The sequence below is a fragment of the Alexandromys fortis genome, unplaced genomic scaffold, assembly GCF_014885135.2.
Source record: "Alexandromys fortis isolate MF-2015 unplaced genomic scaffold, M_Fortis_MF-2015_v1.1 scaffold_208, whole genome shotgun sequence".
Taxonomy (NCBI): Eukaryota; Metazoa; Chordata; class Mammalia; order Rodentia; family Cricetidae; genus Alexandromys; species Alexandromys fortis.
The window spans coordinates 1,401,129-1,414,925 of NW_026068082.1; the positions used below are offsets into that span (position 1 = coordinate 1,401,129).

The 13,797-nt window shown below is 43.4% G+C and overlaps 1 long non-coding RNA gene across 1 annotated transcript; it reads right to left on the reverse strand.

Moving 5' to 3' along the window:
* Positions 1-339: 339 nt before the first annotated feature.
* Positions 340-13,441, reverse strand: LOC126488514 (uncharacterized). Its single transcript, XR_007588724.1, has 3 exons — positions 13,309-13,441; positions 2,396-2,478; positions 340-1,051 (listed from the first exon to the last, which is right to left on the reverse strand). It is a non-coding gene; the product is annotated as an uncharacterized lncRNA (long non-coding RNA).
* Between the last annotated feature and the right edge of the window lie 356 nt (positions 13,442-13,797).

Consider the following 13,797-nt stretch of genomic DNA (forward strand, 5'->3'; position numbering starts at 1 on the left):
GGCTTACAGCAGTTTGTTACTCTAGTTCTAATAGATTTGATGCTCTCTTCTGGCCTCCAAGGATACTAGGCACATAAGTGGTACAGATGTACAATAAGACACTCATACACATTATATATATAATATATATATGTGTGTGTAATATGTAAATATTTTAAATACATATATATTAATCCTGAGCAGGAGGAGCCAAAAGTCCAGAGTGGTTTACAGGGAGAGAGGCATTGGTGTGACCTTTTTCTCATTGTATGAACCAAAGAATGTACAAGTTTTTGTTTATTTATTGTCTTTTCTATCACAAAGTATATGCTAAAAACATCTCCTAATTTGTGACTGGCATATGGGAAGAGGAAGAAATGGGGAAGAGTGCGAATGTTCTAGACACTTTCTAGTGATAGTTAAATGAATAGGTTTGCTTTTAGTGAGTGGTTTGTTTACAGAGCAGTGCCGCTGGGTGGCTTAGTGGTTTGGTAGCACCGATGAGACCGCTAATGGCTATGTCATAGATGCCTGTCCCCAGAAGGCCTCCTGCATCTGGGGTCACTGCTCTCTCCCAAGGCTTAGGATCATCCCTGAGAGAGCCCAAGACTAGAACCCAGCTTCCCACTGTCAGGCAAATCCCACCCTGAATGCCAGGGAGCAGGTTATGAAAGAGATAACTCAGGAGGGCTGAAAACAAGGTTTTGCCAAAATATTTGCTCATCTATTCTTTTTCTAGTCTCCCCAAGAAAGCCTCAGAATCCAGACCTAAGAATTACCAGAGATGTGCACATCCCAAACTGTTCACGATGTATACAAAAACAGTACAAGGTCCTGTCTGCAGATGTGCTTTAAGAGGGAGAGACTGCATCTTCTTTTTCTAGGAGGACACAGCCCTGTGATGGAGCTTGGGGAAGTAGCATAACAGTGGTCTTACAGTCGCTTTGGGTGTCATCTCCAAGGTCAGTCCTATTGTTCCGGAGGCCATCATTCCATCAGTTGAATCTCATGTTTTAGAGGAGACGGAAATATTGTCACCCACCACTCTGTGAAGCGCAGGTTCTCCTGGATACTGAGAAGATGCAAGGACACACTCAGCTCTTTAAGCAATCAACACACTATTTACTGCCTAATGACAGTGACCAGAGGCCCAGCAAAGGAAGTACAGACTATTGCAGTTTGAGACTAAAATGATTCCTTCACATTTTGAGCACTGTTTCCCTGGCTGGTGAGGATGTTTTGGGAGTCTGGGGAAGTGAGGAGGTGAGAGCTAGCTGCTGGAACTAAGGCGCTGGGAGCCTATCTTTGAGGGTCTGCTCTCTCAGCCAATTCCTGTGACCCAGGCTGACTATCTTCTGGTTTCCTGGTTCACTGTGCTCTGAGGAGCCTCTACCATGCCTTCCTGTCCCTGTAAACTGAGCTGCCCCACACAATGGACCAATATCCTCTGAAACTGCAAGCTCAAACAAACCTTTTCCTTTTCAAGTTGTTCTTATCGGGTGATTGTGGTGACACCAAAGTAAACGATAGAACAAGAAGCATGCCCAGGGTAGTGGCATCACCCAGTGAGAGCAAGAAGAATGCCCAGGTAGTGGTATCACCCAGTGAGAGGGCAGGCAGGAAGGGTTAGGTGGAAAGCCACAGGATGCCACAGAAAACAATGGTCACAGAAGAGGACAAGGATAAATTGTCCTCAGATCCACATAGACATGGGAAGGGAGACACAGGTATACAGACAGGCACCAGAAGGAGGCTGTAGTTTGAGGTTTCTGCTTCTTTATATAATTACTTGTTTGTATTAGTTTCTCTCCCCAGAAGACATACACATTCAAGATGAAATTAAGATGTTTTTAGAACAACAATCCTACTTAGTTGTCTTTGGTCTTCACCATGACCATGCTACTGAGCTGGAGGAACAGAAGGCTCAGGTCACTCTCTGAGGATGAAAATCCTGTCTGTCCCAGGCCACTGTGGCACCGTTTGCTTCTTTTGTTTTTGAAGAAAAAGTAGCCTGAAGGATTCCAGAAAAGTTGGACAACTGGGAACACATTGCTGCTTACACAACACACCACCGGCTACCATTTTCCTCAACAGCCGACCTTCTCTTTGTCAAACATAGACTAAAAAGTAGCTCTCCCCTTCCTGAGATCAAAATCTAGTCTATGGATAGACACACCTGGGATTTTATTAGAATAAAAGCTACTAAGCGCACTGAAATTTGAAGCAACTGAGTCTTTTTTTTCATCATATTTCTAACTTTTAGCAAGAGAAGAGCGCTGGTGCCGACACCCCATCTGCTCGTCTATGGCGCGTGGAGCACCGTGAGACAGAGGAGGGAAATGCGACTCTTGTGGCTCTTGCTCCTTCTCAGTTACAAACACCGCAATTCTACAAAGGGTGTCTTGGGATATCTCACCTGGTGTTGCTGGTAGTTTACTGTCCAGATGGTGAGAGAAGCTTCACGTGGGGAAAACCGTGTCCACGGCGGTATCCTCATTTCTAAGAGCAATGGGTACGTACAGCACGTTAGCAAAAATATAAATAACGACTGTTACCGTGGAGACAACAACATGGCAATAAAGCATGTGTTCTCTCTATTTCCCATGTATGTCTGTATATTCATTCATTCATTCATTCACGCAGTACGTGTACACTGAGTGCCTAGCTTGCACTAGGTCCCTTACTGACCTCCAGTTATGTGGATAGAGATTGAATGGAAGTTGGCTTCAGGAATCTCTCAGCCCAGTTGGGGAGAAATCAAAAACTGAAACTTAAAGCTTGATGACACAAGCAATAGAAAAAATTAACAGAGCAGACTAGGAGAAGTGCTGTATGGCAGTATTTAATAGTACTCTCTTGCCCTCAGAAGAAGTAAACAAGCTTATACGAAGAAGCTTCCTGGCTGCAATGACTTTTGATGAAGGGCTTAAAGATAAAATATACAGTAGGAGAGCTGTCTGGTGAGGACACAGCACGGGTAAATGGAGTCATCCCTGAGGATCCCTCTATGGGGTAGCTGCTAGGAGTGTCTATAGATACCAAGACCTGTGGGGTGCTTAAATTCCTCTGTAAAACAGTGTAGTGTTTTTATAGCCCCCTAAATACATGAAATCATCCCTAGATTGTGCATGGTACAATGTGAATACTGTTGGAAATAATTGTTGTTTGCTTTGTTCTAGGTATCAAGACAAGAAAATATGTAGGGGCTGGAGCTATGGCTCGGAGGTTAATAGTACTTGTCGCTCTTGCAGGGAATCTTGGTTCAACTCCAAGCACTCACTTGGCAGTTCACAATCATCTCTAACTCTAGTTCCAGGGGGTTCAACACCCTCTTCTGACCTCTGTGGGCACTGGCACACATGTGGTGCACAGACATACATTCAGGCAAAGCACTCATACACATAAAAAATTAAAGAAAAATTAAAAATAAAAAGTACATGTACATGTTCAGCACAAGCACAGTTCAGAAATATATTCTCAAGCTGCTGGTAGAAGGGGACCCACGAGAGAGAAAGAGACAGAGAGAGAGAGACAGAGAGACAGAGAGAGACAGATAGAGAGAGACAGAGAGACAGACAGACAGAGAGACAGAGAGAGAGAATATCAAGTGCCAAGCACTGATAAGGCCTCTGCTGGAATTGTACCAATGACCACTGGACAAAGGAAGTCTTGCAGACAAGAGCAGATTAAATGAGGGAGTGATGGAGGAAGGTCATTGGCTAATAAAGAAACTGGCTTGGCCCATTTTATTGGTTAGAACATAGGTGGGAGGAGTAAACAGAATAGGATGCTGGGCGGAAGAGGAAGTGAGGTCAGACTCTGCTCTGCTCCCGGAGAGACCCAACAGCTCTGCTCTCTGGAGCAGAGACCAGGATGGACGGAGGCTAGAATCTTCCCGGTAAGCGTACCTTGGGGTGCTTACACACATTACTAGAAATGGGCTAGTCCAGGTGCGAGAGTTAGCCGAGAAGAGGCTAGATAGAAATGGGTCAAGCAGTCTTTAAGTAAATACAGTTTGTGTGTTGTTATTTTGGGCATAAGCTAGCAGGCGGCTGGGGTGCTGGGGACGCAGCCCTGCCACTCCTATTTCAACAAGGGAGACACTATTTTATTGATGAGAAGCATATGACAGTCACATGTCAAAGGAAGCACATGTAGGGATTGGGATGAATCTGTGTGGCAAACCACACGAGGGTCAGGAAGATGGTGTGGGATAATGGTCTATATTCTGTCAATTATATTTTAAATAAACGCTGACTGGCCAGTAGCAGCAGGAAGTATAGGTGGAACAACCAGACAGGAAGTAGAGGCAGGTCAATGAGAACAGGAGAATTCTGGGAAGGAGGAAGCCCATTGCTCTTCAGTCCCACACAGACACAGAAGAAGCAAGATATGACTGCCTCACTGAAAAAGGTACCAAGCCATATGGCTAACATATACTAGAATAATGGGCTAATATAAGTTATAAGAGTTAATAAGAAGCCTGAGCTAATGGGTCAATCGTTTATAGTTAATGTAGACCTCTGTGTGATTTCTTTGGGACTTAATGACTGCAGGAACCAGGCAGGACAGAAAACCTCAGTCAACATGAAGAGTGCCTGCTAATGATTGAGACAGGGATCATCTAACCCAGTGAGCAAGACCCAACCATGCATCTGACCAGAACTGCCTACTGGGGAAGCATGAAGTCAAAGGCTTAAGATCAAGGGTGAGAAAAAAATTCCAATGTTGGGCAGTAACATTAATATTTGACAAAATGTAATTTAGCTAAAAGGACAGAGAAAAAGTGAAATGCCAGGTAATAAAAAAGAGATCCTTCAAGTTCACGAAGCAATCATGATATTGCGTGTGCCTAACAACATACTTTTAATGATATTAAAAAATGGATAATTTTATACAAAATATACTGGCACTTCTCTATCAGAAAATCCAAACTAAACAATCTATAATATTTGAAGAAAGTATTCATAACTTTATTCATTAGACTCATAAAAACTCCTGCATGCAACATATAAAGATTATAGAATTTTTGGCTGGGTGGTGGTGGCGTACACCTTTAATCCCAGCACTTGGGGTTAGTGAAGATCTTTTTCTATTCTGTAGGCTGTTGTTTTGTCTTGTTGACGGTGTCCTTTGCTTTACAGAAGCTTTTAAATTTCAGGAGGTCCCATTTATTAATTGTTTCTCTCAGTGTCTGTGCTGCTGGGGTTATATTTAGGAAGTGGTCTCCTGGGCCAATGCATTCAAGTGTACTTCCCACTTTCTCTTCTATAAGGTTCTATGTGGTTGGCTTTATGTTGAGGTCTTTGATCCATCTGGACTTGAGTTTTGTGCATGGTGATAGATTTGGGTCTATTTTCATTCTTGTACATGTTGATATCCAGTTATGCCAGCACCATTTGTTAAATATGCTTTTTTTCCCATTTGATTTTTTTTGTGTCTTTGTCAAAAATCAGGTGTTCGAAGAAGTGTGGATTAATATCCGGGTTTTTGATTCAGTTCCATTGGTCCTTCTGTCTGTTCTTATGCCAATACCAGGCTGTTTTCAGTACTATAGCTCTGTAGTAGAGTTTAAAGTCAAGGATGGTGATGCCTCCAGAAGTTCCTTTATTGTACAGGATTGTTTTGGCTATCCTGGGTTTTTTGCTTTTCCATATGAAGTTGAGTATTGTTCTTTCAAGGTCTATGAAGTATTTTGCTGGGATTTTGATGGGCATTGCATTGAATCTGTAGACTGCTTTTGGCAGAGGCAGATGGATCTCTATAAGTTTAAGACCATCCTGGGCTATACAAGATTGATTGAGTCTAAAAGAGAAACAAATCTAGGCAGTAATGACTCACATCTTTGATCCCAGTACTTGGGAGTCACGTGCCTTTAATCCAAACATTAGGAAGGTGGAGACAGGAAGGAATAAATCTGGATGGAGAGAGGAATATAAAGTAGGAGAAGACAGAAGTGCATTGCAATCAATCTGAAGATTCGAGGACACAGGATCTTGCCCCCTTCAAGTCTGAGGATTTGGTAGAGGTAAAATGTCTATCTAATGGATGGTTCCTTTACTTCTCTTATGTTTCAGCATTTACCCTGATATCTGACTCTGGATTTTTATTAAGACCAATTAGAATTCAACATACAACGGACTTCACAAACTTAATCCTAGACCAACAACAAAATTAACAGTTTATGTCATCTCCAAAAAGAACAATTACAAATATAGAGTAAAATGTCTTAATTATAAAAATGCACAAAATGTCTATATAAACACACGATGGCATATGAAAAATATCTGATATGTTAATTAGAATGGTTTACATGTAAATTAAATTCAACAAGAAATGTCTTAAAAGAACATTTTTAGGTCTAGAAATAGAGCATTTTCTTGGCATTCATGAGGTCCTGAGTTCCATCTCAATCAATGCAAGACTTATTAATCAATCAATCACTAATATACTCACAGCCTGATGCCTCCGAAGCCACCAAGCCTGATGACTTGAGTTCAAGTTCCGGAAGCCACATGGTGAAAGCAGAGAATTGGTTGCCCAAGTTGTCCCCTAGTCTCTAAATACATGCACATGCATGCACACAAGCAAATATGTAAAGGTAAACACCTTTGTTTACACAGCAGGAAGTTTAACTTGGGTGGGCCCAAGGTTGGTCTATTTGGCAACTCAAACCTTCAGGCTGTCTCCAGTGTTCTCCTCAATCTCTCCAGCATGGTTTTCATCCCCAGGTCTCCTCCCAGTAGGTAGGACTTCATGTAGAGCTATCTTCACAGGGATCTGTCATATTCATGCAGTTTTACAGGAAACATTTTATTCAAGTGGATGCATCCCTAGGCAGTTTGCCTGAACTATATAAAGTAGCTAAATGTAAATCTAGGAGCAACCAGGAAGTAGACTTTCTCCATATTTACTGTTTCCAGCTCGTGCCTTAAGCCTCGGCTTCCCTTGAAGGTGGGCTGAAACCTGTGAAGAGGAAACAAACCCCCTTCCTCCCTGAGTTGCTTCTGGTCCGTGTTTAATTATAGCAGCAGAAAGCTAACTGGGAGAATTTCTCAAAGAGGCACAATAACCAAATTTATGACTTATTTGATCAGAATAAAATATTTCATGCACTTTTTCCAAACTTCAAAATAATGTGTTCGCCCAAAGACTGAGTTCTAGAACAGCCAAGGGATCCCTGCCCAAGAAGAAATGCCTTCAGGAAGCAGCCACTTCACTTATTCTCTTCAGTGATGGCTACCACTGCCTCATTTCCTCCCAGGATTTGGTAATGGGCACTAATCTCTTGTCCCCAGCTCCCATGCAACTGGGTTAAGAGTCACTGTGGGAGGGATGGAGAAGTCAGGAAGAATTTAAAACAGAAGGCTTGGCAGGACCAGATCTGCCTTTTATACAGATTGTTGGACCACAAGAGGATAGGATACAAAAGCAAAATAACAGATAATCCTGCCCTCGAGGGCTTAAGAACCTACCTGAATGGATTCTGAATACACCCAGTAAAAAGGACAAAGAAACTGCGCATGTTGGCTCATGACCGATAGCCTGGGAACTCAGAGAGGCTGGAGGAGCGGTGGCCATCGTGGAAGGTGCTAGGAAGAAGGGCTTGAGGGCTGGGGTTTGCCACTTTGCTCAGGACTTTGGGGCTAAAATTTCTTTATAATTAATTAGTTAATTATAATACATATTATATAATTATATAATAATTATATATGTATATGCATATATACATATATATCTGGGATGTGTGTGTGCACGTGCACACACGTTACAGCAAGTGTGGAGAGCAGAGAACAAGTTTTAGGAATCTGTCTATTTTTCTACTTCCTCGAGGCAGAATCTCTCTTGTTCCCTCTGTGCCCTCCAGGCTGACTGACCTGTGAGTTTCCAGGCGATTCTGTCTCCACTTCCCAGCTCACTGTGGCAACTCTAGGATTACTGATGCAAACCATTGGACCCACCATTTTATGTGGATTCCTGGGTTCAAAGTCAAGTAGTTGGGCTTTCCGAGCAAGAGATTTGACCTGGTGAGTCCGCATGCCCTCCTTGAGCCTCAAATTTCACATCTATAAAAGTCCATTATAATGTCCACTCCTATCTCCCAAAACTTCTATAAGAATTAAATTATCTTCAAAACAAACAGAAAATTAGCCAGGTATGGTTGGTATACACCTTTAATCCCAGAACTTGGGAGGGAGGCAGAGGCAAGTGGATCTCTGTGAATCAGAAGCCAGCCTGATAAGGGTGGAGGGTGGGAATGAGGGGAGGGGAGGAAGTGGGAACCAAAGAAAAATGGAAAAGGATAGTTTATTTTCTTTTAAAAAAAATAAAAGAAATTTTAAAAAGAAAAGAATTAAAGGATAGGTCTTGTATCTGTGAAACCCAATGTTTACTTATACCAACAGTACAATGAACGACATTGGCTTCTTTGCTATTTGCCAGTGATACATTCCTCATGACCTCTATTTAACTCAGAAAGACACACCGTGTCTTGCGGTTAGAAGGAATATAGGAATTTCTTCACACATTCTTGACGCAGACAGCTGTCTTTTCTCCAGCTGTTCATTTTCCAGGATTGTGCCCTTCCTCCCTCATAATGCTGCTCATTCTGCTGGTGGGCTGCAGGGATTTGTCATCCCTGGGGCTGAAATCAGACTCCCTCCAAGCCCTCCTCTGCTCTTAGTTTGACCTGCTGGGGCTACCCGAAATGAATTCACTCTCGTTCCCATTGACGGCATTCTGGGAGTTGGTGGACAGCTGTCAGGGCTCCTCTCTGGAATCAGCCTTCACAGGGTTTGGAACCGCCCCTCTTGTGACATGATTTCTGGGACAATTCACTAATCCAGTGTTTTTCCTGGGATGCCCACTATTTTGTCAGTATCCTGTTAAAATCAGCGTGACATCTTGCCACCGCCACCTCTCAGTGGAGGAAGTCTAAATACTCAAGACAGAGAGGCATTTGAAACCAAGCCTGTTCGTATCATAGTGTAATACATACCTAACAAAGCCATGTTTTCAAAGACTATATGCTGACATGGGAAATATTCATTATCTAATGATTCATAGGTTTATTTACTTATTTATTTTACAATGCAAGGGAATCAGCTCCAGGGTCTTGCATGTGCCAAGCGACCTCTCTATTCTGAGCTATACCCACAGCCCCAGTGGCAGTTTCATTAGTGCAGGATATAAATGCCCAAACCTCACTTTATATAAGTCTTTCCATGTAGCTCCTTGAAGTATGAAAAAAAAAAAAAAGACTTCAGGGACATATATCAAGATGAGAACAATTGCCTATGAGGTGAATGCCAAGTAAGTTTTTTCTTCTTTCTACCACTCTTCCCTTTGTGATGGTGACTGTCTTTTTCTTTCATGACTAAAAAAATTGACAGTGCAGGAGAAACGTGGTACCCATAACAAGCCGTGATGCTCGGGCGCCGACAAGGCCAACAATAGCCTCTGTCTCGCCACGCTTGCTCTGAACAAATTCCTCTGAAACGTGAAGGTTTGCTCATCTTTGTTTGTTTGTTTGTCCATTTGTCTTGTGTCTGTACCAAGAACTGCTCCTTTGGTCACGCCGAGCTTTTCTTAACTAAAACTCCTAAGACGTTCTCATGTTGTCTTGCTTCAGTGCTTCAAAGAACTGAGCTTTTTCAAAGTTTTCCTTTTTAACTGGAATAAAGAACCTTTGTTTCCCTCCCATTACATCCTGCTGTGTGTCTTGTGGCTTCTTGTTGGTGAAAGCCCATCCCGCCTCGACCGCCGGCGACATCTTAGTGAGTCTTCCTTGCTTTCTGTCAGTCCACGTACAAGCTGGCACACTGTGTGTGTCACTGGGCCCAAACAAGGGCTGGTGGCATCCTGTTTGGGCCCTCTCTGAGTTAGTGCGACTCTGTCTGTTGGCTTCCTGGGTACAGTGGTTTTGTTAATCGAGGCCTTCAACCAGTAGGTCCCTCGGTCTCTAGCTACCTGGTTTATAAAGTGTTTTGTCCACAGCCTTGCTGAGAGGCTCGCTAACAACAATCTTGTGAGTTTTGGATATTTTTCAAAAGAGAGAAATACGAGACCATGATAGCATGGTGTGGTTTGTCTACATGGCTTGCTCTGGCTGCTTGAGACACCACTTCCTTTTCTAAGCGATCACAATCTCTTTAATAATGCAGGTTAGAGTTTGCTGTGGATCAAAGCTGAGCTCGGCAGTGCAGTCTTTCCCTAACCTACACATTCCTTGCTTTTGACAACTCGGACAGTTGCCCATCACTACTCTTTGGCATGAATACCAAGACTCCTGCAAAATCCCTGACTGCGGCTCTGTGATTAACTCTCCAAGTTTCTTCCATCTCCAGGAATCTATCCCAGACCCAAGGTGGGTATTCATTTTCCGTGAAGCTTCACACCCAGGACTGCCATTTCCTCCTCACCATGTTTATACTACCTGATCCCCTTTGAAGATTCCTCTTGGAGACAGAGATGATGGAAGCTAAGTAGGACTTGGGTAACTCTGCTGTCTGTCTGTCATCTGCTAACATTACACCATCCGCTCCAAGCACTGACCCTGGCTCTTCCCTCTTCTTCCTGTTCCCAATACACTTGCACAAAGCAGTTTCTGCTGCTTCTGAGCAGTTTCTGTGAGTCTCAGGCTTGTTTTGAGCTTCAGCCTTGTAATGTTACGGGCCTGGAACACCTCACTCTCCGCTTCTCTTTTAGTTATGTTCCCCCTCCTTCCCTTTTGAAAACCTGAGAGGGTATGCTGGAGGATTTCTCTGCTGGGTCAGGGTCTTCACTTGGCTTCCTAGTCAGGACCACCAGTGAATATATTGCCTGAATTTAATTTTGGAAATAGTGTTGCTCCAATATGGCTCCCATGTTCGTATTGTTTGAAGAACACAGCGGTGAAAAGACAGACAGAAATTCTCCAGGCTTGCTTCATATCCTAGCTGTCAGTGGGACCAGATGAACAGCTGGTTCAGCACTGTCCCTTTTAGGCTGAGCAAGCTAAGTTTCCCTACAAACACGTGTGAGTGACAAGTGAGTTTTTTTTTTTTTAAACTGTTCCTTCGTTTGCTTTAAACAAGGCTGTGGAAGGAGGGCTTATTGTGCAAGGATAAAGAGGGAGAGATCAGAGATTAGAGAAAGAAGGAAACGGAAGGTGGGTTTCCCACAGCATCGTCTTCATCTGTCTATCAGTCCTGGGAGCTCCGTCCTGATTTTAGAAAAGGGAGGGAATAAAGCACAGGTCACATGACCTTTGATAACATTGCTCACGGCACAGCAGTCAAGCCCAGACAGTACTATTGGAGCGTTCACTCCTTCCTACAATGCAGGCCACTAACAGGCAGCTTATTGGATCACTTGCCCAGAAATGTGAACCACTATGAACATTTAAAAATTCATATTTTGCCAGGTGGTGGTGGTGACACCTTTAATCCCAGCACTTAAGAGGCAGAAAGAGGCAGACGAATCTCTATGACTTCAAGACCAGCCTGGTCTATAAGAGCTAGTTCCAGGATAGGCAACAAAGCTATACAGAGAAACCCTGTATTGATAAACCTAAAACAAAATTCATATTTTACAGTAAATTCTAGATTGATAACTTCTTTTGGACATTTCAGGACCCACATTTTTGCCCTGTAGGAACCATTAACATCATGCTTAATCCCTTTAGACATAGAGAGCTCATGCTAGTTGCTAATAGTCCCCAATTTTTGTTTACATTCTCTACTTGGTCTCGAGAGATGTTTGAGTTTGGAGTGTTATAAAGCCCCTTCCATGGATGATCCACTGCTTTTCCTGGTTTCTAAGAGAAAGTCTTCTGCCTTTTAGGAAAGAAGAAGCCAAGGGAGGCAGAAATCAAACATGCAACCCCTACACCCAAGTTAGCTTCTCAAGTTAGCTTCTTTATTCTTCTGGGAAAATGGCAGCCAAAGAGTTTGTAATCATTATAAGCCTCTGTGTGTTTCTTTGGGACTGAACAGCAGCAGAAATGTCGGTCGACAGAAGGGGTTTTTATTTGGCTCACAGTTCTGGAGATCTCGGTCCCTGATGAGTTCTCTGTTGCTTTGGACCTGTGGCGACACACCATGGAAGAACATGCAACAGAGTACAACCTCACTTCACAGCTGGGGAGCCAAAGTACATTCCTGGGGTCCCTCCCTCAAGGACTGGTGGCCCCCTGCAATCTAAATCCTTCTTCCTAGGCCACCCTTGAAGGTTCCATCAACTCTCAGTAGTTCTCCTGCTATGACTAAATATGAAATGTCCTCTACATGTTTGTGTATTTGAACACTGGTCCTCAGCTGCTGGTGTCACAGGGATCACTGGGGACAGGCCTACTAACCTAGTAAGGTTATTAATTAACCTACGAAGGTTACTGCCACCTCTGCGTTCTCTCCGTGCACACTGAGGGGAGTTTCTGGAGTAAAAAGACGCATGTTTCTAAGTGCTGAGTAGGAGCAAATCATTTCCTCTTACATCCTAGTGGCAGCCGGCCCTGGTCATAAGGATACAAAAAATCACTCTGGGAACATTTCTCCAGGAAATGCTTTACCTGTTTACCTTTCTCAACATGGCAAGCTCCACATCCCTGATACACGCATCCTCAGCACAGTCTGGTCTGTATTTACTGTCTCAGCTTGGTGAGTTTATTTGTTGCTGAAATCTTTAATTTAAAACTCTCTCTCTCTCTCTCTCTCTCTCTCTCTCTCTCTCTCTCTCTCTCTCTCTCTCTCTGTGTGTGTGTGTGTGTGTGTGTGTGTGTTTGTGTTTTGCCTGAATATAAAGCATTGGATTCCCTGGAAATGGAGTTACAGATGGTTGTGAGCCACTAGGAGTGGATACTGGGAATCAAACTTGGGTCCTCTGGAAGAGCAACAGCTGTCCCTACCACTGAGCCATCTCTTCAGCCCCCTGTAGCTGAAGTTTTTGAAAGATTTTATTATTCTTGTGTCAGAGTGTTTTCTTTTCCCAGGTCTGGGGGCAGGACTTGGGGCTCACACTGAGACAAACACCCTGCGCCCGAGTCTCACACGGAGACAAGCACCCTGTCCCCAAGTCTCACTCTGAGACAAGCACCCTGTCCCCGAGTCTCACACGGAGACAAGCACCCTGTCCCCAAGTCTCACTCTGAGACAAGCACCCTGTCCCCGAGTCTCACACAGAGACAAGCACCCTGTCCCCGAGTCTCACACTGGACAAGCACCCTGCCCCTGAGCTCCAGCTCCAGCTGCACCCTTCACCCACTGTGCTGCAATCTTACCATCATTCATTTCCCATGTAATGTTAATATTATAACAATGTCAGGAATCTGAGGACTCTGTTCAGAGTACTTACAGGGGCTGGAGAGATGGTTCAGCTTTGTAAAACAGTTGTCGTTCTTGCAGAGAACCCATGCTTGGGTCCCAGCACCTGTGTCCATGGTGACGTACAACCATCTGTAATTCTAGTTCCAGGAGATCAAATGGCTTCTTGACTTCTCAGGCATCATATACATACCTGGTGCATATACATACATACATGCATATAAGACACTCATACACAGAAAGTAAAATTTTAAAAATTAGGAAAAAATTTTAAAGCTTACTTATCATAACTTTGTAAATATTGTGGAGGCCATGGTAAGTCTACTTTTCTGTGCATTTATGTATTTATGCTTCCCATGTTTCCTGAGAGTTATACTTAGTATAATATATGTCTTAGTAAAGGTTTCTATTGCTGTGAAGAGACACCATGACCATGACAACTCTTATAGAGGAAAACATTTGATTGGGGTGGCTCACAGTTCAGAGGTTCAGTCCACTATCATCATGGTGGGACATGGTG